The sequence below is a fragment of the Limulus polyphemus genome, unplaced genomic scaffold, assembly GCF_000517525.1.
Source record: "Limulus polyphemus unplaced genomic scaffold, Limulus_polyphemus-2.1.2 Scaffold5892, whole genome shotgun sequence".
NCBI classification, from domain to species: Eukaryota; Metazoa; Arthropoda; class Merostomata; order Xiphosura; family Limulidae; genus Limulus; species Limulus polyphemus.
Window position 1 is genome coordinate 6,287 of NW_013671502.1, and position 7,581 is coordinate 13,867.

Sequence of the window (7,581 nt, forward strand, 5' to 3'; positions counted from 1 at the left end):
ATACTTTTATGCATCAGTAAAGTTTCAAATTTCACATGCAAAATCTTTATAATGTCCAGAAAGTTATCAAATGTTTCTTAAGAAAAAAAAACTTTATATTTTATCCTTTATTTGCAGTAACAAATCTCTGTAGTGGTTTGGTGGATTTGACTGATCTCGTAACTACCATAAAAAATGGCGATTAAATATAAATTATGCCTCTTTCATTCTACAATGACAACGAATTATAATATGAATACATAAATGTTTAGACTAAATAGCTTAAATCTCATAACATTCTACATTTATATATATTTATTATTTTTATTATATTGACCTTTCAGCCATCCCTGGCTAACAATACAATGATGCAGAACATATGCATTCATGTCACTGTATCCAATAGTATAAATCTGCCCTTTAGTCTTTATAAAGTGACCTGTCTTGGCTGTGTTTTAGTCAACTAGTATTTTGTAAAATACAGTCATATTTCAATTATTAAACAATATATATATGTATATAGATTATCACTATTTAGAAATAAGTTCTTAAACCTATTTCTATTAAAACACAAAATAGTAAATAAAGAAGTAAAGCAAACAGGTATCTCATCCAGTTATGACCTTTGTACTCAGTTGCTGCTTGACGTAGGTTGCTATGCCTTTTAAAATTTCACAAGTGGAGGATTTGAAACAAAATAATTTTTGGGTTTTTTATATAAACTGTTGAATAAACAAAAAATTATAAAATACTATATCAATACCAGAGAATTCCACAATAATTTCTCAAGCTTAGTAACTAAACTGTATTTCAGTCTAAAAAATATGAAATTTTGAGCAGAATAAAGACATAACCTACCTCCTTGGAATCTTGGTTCGAAGGAACGAAATGGCATCCTAACAATTTAAAACGGCTGAGAAAGCCACTAGAGTGACATTCTGAGCTTTCAACTAGTTATTCAAGTCATATATAGAAGTAAGTGTATATAAGGGACCGTTTCCAAAAATGGAAAGAGATAGGTGGGGTGCCACTGTGTTTGATTCAGTATGAGTGATATCTTAGCAAATAGAAAAGATAAGAGGTTCTTATTTCATATTCTATCTTGCCAATATTAGTAATTTGAGTTCCTAATTTGTACAAAACTATAGACTTAGTATTTTGACATCACAAACATCTAATTTGAACCTGTGTTGCATTCAACATACCACGTGAAACACAAAAATCAATGTTTAATTCTGTTTATTAATATTTAGTTTTACAGTAAGAAATTGAATAATGTATAATATTAAAACTTGAATTATAATCTACAGTTTGATACCAAACTTACTAACATAAATTCATGATTGAATGCAAGTCAACAAATGAGATGAGATGGCTTTTGACCCATGGCCCGACTGGAAAGGGTTAAGTATTTATTTTTGTTGTTGCAGTTAAAATGGGACAAGTGCAATCTACATTATTACAATCAACAGAATGTACATTTAATTTTTTTTGTTAATCAGTTGTCCAAAGACATTACACAGAGTCATATATTGTTTTTTCATATTTCAGTTCAAGAGATTATTATTTAACCAATGGTTAACCATATTTATTCCCAGTGAAACTTTTTCCAATATCTCATTCCAAGTATTAATTTAAAAACTAATGCTGTGTCATCAAAAACATAACTATACAATTAATTTGTGTATGGTGAATTCTGTTTGTAAAATAATAACTTGTAAACAAATCTAACCCATCCCCTCAAGCACCTATATTTTCTAGTTTGTCCACTAATAATTTATGGGGGATAAAATCAAACATCTTAATCAGATGTAAGAATATGCCTATTATTTCAAGATTACTATTTACTCCTTCATAAATAGCCTTATTTAATTTACTAACAGACTTTAACAAATTGAGGGTGGCCAATTCGACAATAGAAGTGGTAGAAATTGACAAATAGCAGCCAATTCTCATCCCTCATTATTTTCTGATGATACATTATTTATATGTTAGTAAAGGCTGATTCTATTGAGAATGTTTCTCTTGCTCAAAAGGACCTTAAAAACCTTGTTAACTAAGTTAGAATGTGGAAAGAGTTTCTATAGTGAGAGGTTTAAAGTTTTATACAATTAAAGTATGACAACTTGTGAAGGATTTGTATTGTGTGACTGATGTTGTGGAAAAGAAAAAGATTTAGAAATGACTGTTAATAAAATACTAAAAATTTTAATAAAACTTTATTTACTTCAGGTCAAATGGAGAAAAAGGTAAAAACAGGTACCACAAGCTGCACATTTCACCAAGTTAACCTGGCATAAGGTGAACAGATGTTCCAGTTTTTGGAATGCTGTCCCAATATCTCTATAGATCTTTACAGGATGCCTAAATGTCCTGGTTTTAATTTTTGTCAATAATCTTTAAACAATAATATACTTTTTATTAGCTGATATTTATTACTTGCATAATTATGAAAAATATTTATTTCAGTTTTATGGGGTTGTTGTACTGGAATTTTAAACAAACAGTCACAAACAGAAATGTGAAATTCATTGTTTCCCTACATACATGTAAAACTAATACTGTTGATTGAATTACATATATTTAACTGAACTGGCTTATACAGTATTCTGGAAACTCTTTATTATCATTCAGATTATGCATAATTAAAAAAAAACATTGGAAGTTTAAAGCACTTACATCTAATGTTAAATGGAAAGTGCAATGATACATCTTCCTTTTCTAAATTTGGTGATATTGATAACTTTACTTTGATAACGACTATTTCTTTGTCTAATTATTCTTATCGTTTTTATTTCTGTGCTAATAAGCACTGTACAAATATGAAAATTCATTGAAACAATAACTACTCAAAATCACGGAAAACTACCTTGGAGGTTTCTTTACTCGATGTAGGTTGATCATGTTGGCTGGAACTAGGTGACGGATCAGTCTCCTGGCCTCCAGTGATGCAGCCAGACATGCTACCGATGACTGTTCCGTCTGTCTGGAAATTGGAATGGAGGTAATCTACAACTTGTAGACGTAAGACTCTAAATTAGCTTCACTCAATTCTTATTTTTTCACTGTGCCAGTATTATTAGTATTAATGTTAGTGTTACAGTATTAATATTACTAGTACCATAAATTTCTAAATAGTAATTATTAAACGAGTAACGTAATGCAATGTAAGATTAAATTGCTATTGGGGTGTTGTTTCTGTTACTCAGTGTGTAGTAATACTAATAGTACTGCCTACTGACGTACTGTGGTAGTACGACTCTACGAGTACGAGTAATTGCAAAACCATTACTTTTCGCTCAAAAGAATTAAACTTATGAAATACTTAAAAAAGTGTTTAGCTATCTCATATATGTGTACATTTAAATATGTCTACAAATAAATTGACTAAATCATAATGAAAATAACATTAATTTAAAATCCATTGCAAAAACATTTTAACACACTTAAACTTTTATTTTTAAATACGTAGGCCTACCACGAACAGTACCCTGACACTGAGAGCCTGATAACGTTTTCTCTCGCTTGGTTCTCGTAACGCCTTATTAACGAGAAGAGAGGGTTTGAGAACAATGTAAAACATTACACCGAACCATTTTGTGTCTGCTTTACGAGATTTATAAACATAAACATTATAATCTGATTGACACAAGAATATTGATCTTCTTTTTTTTTACCATCCTAACGAACATTAATATTTATTGTTTTGTAAATATTATATAAAGAATTGAAACTTCTCTTGATGCCCTACACATTGAAACAATTTTCTTATGAAGTGCTTTGTTGCACAATAAATTAAAGTTTATATTTTTGCATTACAAATTTTAATATGTTTATGATGCTTTATTTGTACTTATTGCATATTCTGATAATATAATATAAATAATTAACCTTTTACTCTCTCTCTTTTTTACATGTTTGTATAAATATAAAGACACACAAAGTTGCGCAAAAGACATTTTTACGTCCATCAGACAGCAAGATGCTTCAGTTATTTATCACAAGGACTTTAAAAATATCTTGCATTTACATCAATAACAATAACTCAAAATAATATTAAGCTCCAGTATGAAACAGATGTCAAAGTGAATTTCATTCATAAACAGATACAGAGGTGGATGAAGAAAGTCATATATGATATATAACTCACGTAAGAAGATTTTTTACCATGCAAGGTAGGTTTTCATCTAGGGCTAGTGTGATTCGACAGACTCTTTACATAAATATTAGAAACTAAAAATATAGTGAAAAATAACTCCCAAATTCTATGTCTATACAATTGGTTATGTATACTAATTATGAATAGGAAGTAATGTCGAAGTTAGGATTGATAATTATTCATATTTAGTAAGGTTTATATTTCCGGTTCTAGAACGCTTCACTTGAGCCACACACCCTCAGTATGTTTAAAGAACTCCCTCGTTATTGGTTCCGTCTTTAATAATTCTATGTCTAATACTCACTAGTATTACAAATCTGATTCCTTGTTTAAATGCCCCCCCCCCCCAGCGGCACAATGCTAGAAACCGGGTTTCGATAACTGTGGTGGGCAGAGCACATATAGCCCATTGTGTAACCTTATGCTTAATTACAAACAAACAAACATTGTTTTAACCATTAGCTGAACAGTTCAATAGCCTGCTGATTTTAAGAATAAAATTATCTTAACTAAAACAAATACATTATATACCACAAATTTTGGGTGAAGTAACCCTTAACACAAATTGAACGTGCACATAGCTTTCGTCTTAGGCTTTAGACCAAAGTTGTTTAGCACAAAATTATTTTTAAATCTCGTGTTATGACTGCCCTCTGACAAAACGATTTCGAGAGCACGACTTGATAAATAAATAGCTGAATATATACCTTACCGGCTTTTATCGATACTATCTATGGTAAGTCAAAATTCTACATTGATTGCATGTTAAAACACTCTAAAAATTTAATAACTTTAATAAAAACATTTTGAAGAAAGTTTGCAAAGGTTTATTTTCATCAAAGAATTTTAGAAATATAAAGTTCATATAAATTTATGGATTTCAATACAACAAGGCAACAATAATCATATGTGTGTGTGTGTGCGTGCGTGCGTATGGTGTGCGTGTGTGTGTTTGTGCGCGCGTGCGTGTGCGTACACTAGTGCGTAAATTCTACCACCATGTCAAACTTTTATTTGTAAATTGCTTTTAATTAGTAACTCAATTAAATGCGAAAAAAGAATAGATAATTACAGTAACTTCATCAACAAATTAATCAAGTCATTTCTAGCTTTTCTAATTATTTCATCCTCATCTAGTAATTAATCTGCTTACATGTAAATTATTTTGAACTACTAAATATCAGAATTCTTAATTTGTCTATTATATATTACAGATTTAAAAATGTATAAGGAAAATCCTACTATTACATTATCAGATACGAAGCCAACTATCTCCTACAAACGCCAGGTTAGAAAGTTTGTAAAACGAAAGTGAGGCACCTGACATACATCTGAAAGTGGTTAAAACTCGTATGTGCAAGATTGTGAGTATACCTCATGCACTTTCATCACTAGGAAATGTCATACTGAAATTGCATACCTTTGCGTTCTGCTAATGCAATCCTGGATGTATAAGACAAATTTTGCAAACCTTTATACCTGAAAAGCACCAAGATATTTGCAATCAGTTGTCCCGCTACACACCGTGCTGTCGCCTGCAACAGCTATGTGACTTAGTGCTTACAATCTGGGTGCTGAGCTCAAAGCCCGGAACTCTGACGTCACCAAAAACTCTCTCACATGCATGGAAGCACACAGGTTTCTTGCTTTTTCCGCAACGATGACAAGTAAATACTAAGGTATGTTCGGAACACTGGCTTAAATCATAACAGCTTACCCATGCAATATCGGATACACTTCTAAGTAACGTGATTTATTTAACAAACGCTGTTCAATAGTTTAAGTTTGGCACTAAAATATTACTGGCTTCTTATTTTCTGAATACACACACACGTATACATATATATATGTATATGTGAGTGTGTGTTCATCAGACCATTGCGAAGTTATCCAGAATTGTGCAGATTTTTTTGGGTAACCAGAAACTTGTCCTTCCTTGTAGTTTCACCATAATTACAAGTTAAATTTTGTTGTTTTTCGCTTTGATGTGATATCTTTGGCAGTATAAGATTTTGTTCTCTCTTTTATTCCTTATAAGATTTCTCCGTTGGTCACAACTTTTTAGTTTCAGTCCTTACAAACCTTTATAAATTACACATAAAAGCCTGTGTATATTTATATCTGCCAAGTAAATAGTGTTTCTATTTAGATTCGCATAGTAAAACTACTTATGCCTGCCATAATCTGATTCACACTATAACAGTTGTTGTTCACGAAAATTCATAACACACATATGTATAGCGCCTAGACCACTACTGTATCCCAGCCAGCCTGACGAGTCTCGTCTGCAGTGGATATGGCCAATGTAGTGTGGTTGACATATTATAACATACTTTTCTTTGCTTTCACTCACTTTTCGGGGCATGCTCCTCCACAAAAGTGTTACAATTAGAGTTGAAAGTTGGGTCAATTTTAATGCAGTGGAGTCATGATATGATGAAAATCAGGACCCGGAAGAAAGGCAAGCGAAATTAATGTGAAAAAGACCAACTTAACCTCTGTCTTATTTTTTCGACTCGTTACCTCCAACTACCATATTCATTTTATAATCTTTATCTGTTTGTGGTGAATCATTATTTTGAACCAAATTGTAAACGTATTGAAATTTTTACGGAAGTGAAGTGAATGTTACCTCAGTAAAATGTTCAATATAACTCTTTAGAAAATGCATTAATTCTCCATAGACAATTTTGGTTCTATAGAAATTCTACAAAACTTACCTATAGAGTTTTACAGAACTCTACAGGAAACATTTTCTATGGCATAGAATCCTTAATGAACTTTATATAAAATGTTACTTTTTTTTTATCTTTCATTAACATCTTCTGTACTGTATAGAAGTTTTTTATTTTATATAAATGAATGAAACTCTATGACACTTTTTTGTGATTAAGGTAATGGTGAGAGGTAACGAGTTTATGTTATGAAATCCATTATTTCCTGTTCATTGCTAATATATTCCTCGTGACCTTCCACAGTTGTATTTGTATACGTATAAAAGAGACAACTGAGATTTGTTGACAATAACGTGCGACAACTGGTTCTTTTCAATACGAATAAGTTTAATTTTTATTAGAATATATAATAGAAAATAAGTTTCCCTGAACTCTTATTTTTGAAGAATAGTATCTTTTAACGTCCGTTTACAAAACAAATACTAAATACATGTGATGTTTTTTTTCTTAGTACCTGGTCTGATTTATAACACGTTATAATATAAGTAATGTAGTGTTATTATATAGTTATAGAAAAAATATAGCGTGACATTTTCTACATTGTATTTCTTTATGGAAATGCATAGCTGCAGAGCTTTCATATATTTTTTTTCTTATACCTTCTAGCATACGTTAATTTTATAGTGTTATCTTATAAAGCTATACTTATTTCATAAACCTTGTAATGCACTCCATTGCCAGTGAATGGTACTTTCTATACAATCATAC

The 7,581-nt window shown here is 30.9% G+C and overlaps 1 long non-coding RNA gene across 1 annotated transcript; it reads right to left on the minus strand.

Moving 5' to 3' along the window:
- Positions 1–2,863: 2,863 nt before the first annotated feature.
- On the minus strand, positions 2,864–5,698 carry LOC111089324. Its single transcript, XR_002613591.1, has 2 exons — positions 5,559–5,698; positions 2,864–2,965 (listed from the first exon to the last, which is right to left on the minus strand). It is a non-coding gene; the product is annotated as an uncharacterized LOC111089324 (long non-coding RNA).
- Between the last annotated feature and the right edge of the window lie 1,883 nt (positions 5,699–7,581).